Source organism: Octodon degus, unplaced genomic scaffold (genome assembly GCF_000260255.1).
Source record: "Octodon degus isolate 3935 unplaced genomic scaffold, OctDeg1.0 scaffold00061, whole genome shotgun sequence".
Lineage (NCBI taxonomy): Eukaryota > Metazoa > Chordata > Mammalia > Rodentia > Octodontidae > Octodon > Octodon degus.
Window position 1 is genome coordinate 6,960,705 of NW_004524637.1, and position 3,455 is coordinate 6,964,159.

Sequence of the window (3,455 nt, forward strand, 5' to 3'; positions counted from 1 at the left end):
AAAAACTCCATTGAAAGCTGAGACTTTACCCTTGCTAGGCAGACATTGTGCCACTGAGCTACATCGCTGGCCCTAAAACCATCTGAACAAAACTGAAGATAGACTTTCAGACCCTGAATACACATTATAAGTAATGACAATGAAAGAAAATATCTATTAAAAATAATGGGGAACCAGGAAATAAAAATTCAGCAGCTATAAGATGATGCAAAAGAGAACAATATCAGACTGAGATGTCAAAGAAGAAACAAAAATCAACACAACTTACATAACAAAAAAATTGTCAAAGTAATAGCAGAAAATATCCCAAGTGATTGAAAAGAGCCTGACTTACTCATAAGTGACACATATAGAATTAAAACTAGCATTAAACAAAATAAGTCTGCACTCAGATAATCATAATCAAGATCCCAGAAACTCAGCATGAGAACAGAATATGAAAAGCACTTAGAGCCCACACCCAGTCCTAGCCCAGGCCCAGTGAGTGTGTGGAGAGCTTCCTGCTACCCTGTGCCCACAGGACCTACTACTGGTCGCAGCCCAGGTGCAGCATGGGTGACACCCTCTTCCACCCGCTTGGGACAAACCCACCACTCTGCAGCACCTTGCGCAACCCACCCGCATAGTAAGAATTTCTGCCACATTCCGGGAACCCACACACGCAGTCCTAGCCCAGGCCCAGTGAGTGTGTTGGAGAGCTGCCTCACCCCCTACTAAACCTTGTCTCCTCCAGGCTCAGCTCAGGTCTGGCATACAGCACTGGGGTGAAACCCTGCAGCTGCAATCCCTGCAGAGAGTGTAGAGGATATAACCACCCAGCTAGTCCGGGAGCAAAAAATTTTGCCAGAGGGGCACAACTGGTTCACCCACAAGGGGAGCAGCAGGAAGGAACTGAGCACAGCAGCCAGACCCAAGCCAGGCACAGCTGGATAAATCCAAACTTTGTAGATCTGCACCTGAATTTCAGTATGTAGTAAGGTTATAACTACAACGAATCTCTACAACAAATAACAGAAGACAGTGCTACACAAAATGACAAGAAGGAACAAAATGCAATCTCAGAACCCAAGCCCACTGGTAACAATTGCAGAGGACACTAACACAGAACAAATTGGGAATCACACAGCTGAAAGCAATGAATCAACGGCTTCTGAAATAAACACCTGCAGAAAGGTAAAGAGGAACTCAGACTGGAAATAAAAAAAGAAATCCCTGAATTAATAACATCAGCAGTAAAGAATCAAATGCAGAAACATATGGAGGAAATCCAATGCCCACCCAGAACAAGTGCGGAGGACACTAGTTCGGCTCAAATGCATGAATTATTAGCAACGATAGTAAATAAGCAACAGCAGAAAGTGAAAGAGGAACTCAGAGCGCAATTCTTTTCTGAAATAAAAAAAGAATTCTCAGAACTCATAGCATCTGAAGTAAAGAAGCAACTACAGATACATAGGGAGGAAACCCAATCTGAAAAAAACACTGTAGTAAAAGAATTTATAACTGCTTCTAAAGAAAACATTCACAAAAAAAATAGAGATTAGAAAAATGACAGATTCCTTGAATGAGCAATACAGGAAAGAAATAGATCACATGAAACAGAGTCAAAGAGATATAGAGGAAATTAAAATCTCAATCACAAGCTTGCAAAACCGTTTAAGTGAAAGTGAAGACACAGTTTCAGATCTTGAAGATGGTGGTGCAGCTACTGAAAAGGTAGGAAACAATCTCTTAAAAACGAGGACACTGCAAAGAATACTCCATCACCTGCAAGATGATGCAAAGATGAACAATGTGAGACTAATAGGCATCAATGAGAAGGAAGAAGTCAATACAAATGACATTTAAAAAATATGGTCAGAAGAAATAGCAGAAAACTTCCCAAATATGAGGAAACAATCTGACATTCAGCTAACCAAAGCATACAGAATGACAAGTAACCTCAAAGCAATGAAAAACACACCGAGAAATATAATCGTCAAGATCCCAGAAATTCAACACAAGAATAATATACAGAAAGCCGCTAGAGAAAAGAAGCAGATCACATTCAGAGGAAAACCCATCAGAATTATGGCCGACTTCTCTTCACAAACCATGAAGGCAAGAAGAGTATGGAGCAGAGTACTTCAAGTCCTCTATGAAAACAAATTCCAGCCTAGACTATTACACTCTGCAAAATTCTCTTTCAAGTTTGATGGAGAAGTGAAACACTTTCATGACAAAGAACAATTAAAGAATTTCATGATGACAAAGCCGACCCTACACAGGCTCCTGAAAGATGTTCTAGAAAGGGACCAAAATGATCAGAACTCCACGAATAAGATCAGAAGCAATCAACTAAATAGGGCAAGCAATTAAACACAGGAGAAAAAGAAATAAACAACAACAGGTACATAATATGTCAATTGTAAGTCAATACATCTCAATTCTAACCATCAATGTAAATGGAATTGGCAATAAGGGTTATGTCAAAATAAAAATTTTGATACAGCGTTATGTATGATTTTGATTTCTAAGTTTCTGTGTAAAAATATGAATTATTGACTATTAACATCTATAAAGATTTAATTATTAGGACATCCATCGTTATTAGAAAATAATGGCTTCATTTTATGTCTTAGGTGTTTGATATTCAGATAAGATAGTGACTTTAGTTTGCTGCCTCCCTTCCTTCCCATGTAATGTCATTAACCTTCTGTTCTAAATGTTTAACTGAGGTTTGTAGATGAAAAATTAGAGATATAGATGGGCTAAGAGAATAGTTGAGACCCAGTCCTAACCCAGGTCTGGTGAGTGTGCGGAGAGCTTCCCGCTACCCTGCGCTGGTGGGACCAGTCCCAGATCAGGCGCAGAGTGGGCCGGACCCTCGCCAAGCCCCTTGGGCCGCCACCCACCACTGCGCAGTGCCTCCCCTACCCCACCCGCCGAGTAGGATTTTCTGCCGAGTTCCAGGAGCCCCCAGACCCAGTCCTAGCCCAGGTCCGGTGAGTGTGTGGAGAGCTTCCTGCTACCCTGCGTCAGCGGGACCAGTCCCAGCCCAGGCGCAAAGTGGGCCGGACCCTCTCCCAGCCCCTTGGGCCGCCCCCCACCACTCCTCAGTGCCTCCCCCACCCCGCCCGACGAGTAGGAATTTTTGCCCCGTCCCGGAGCCCCCAGACCCAGTCCAAGCACAGGTCCCGTGATTGTGTGCAGAGAGCTTCCTCTTCCTCCTACTTCACCTTGCCCCCTCCAGGCACAGCTCAGGCCTGGTATACACGACTGAGGTGTAATCCTGCAGATGCAATCCCTGCAGGGGAGAGTGTAGAGGATAGATCCAACCAGCTAGTCCAGGAGCAGAACATCTCCCCACAGGAACACAACAGGTTCACCCTTAAGGGCAGCAGCAGGAAGGATTGAGCACAGCAGCCAGACCCAAGCCAGACGCAGCTGGATAAGTCCAAATTTTGTAGAGCTGC

The 3,455-nt window shown here is 43.6% G+C and overlaps 1 pseudogene; it reads left to right on the top strand.

Annotated features, from left to right (window-relative positions):
• The window catches only part of LOC101561274, an 11,721-nt pseudogene that overhangs the window by 470 nt on the left and 7,796 nt on the right, over positions 1 to 3,455 (top strand).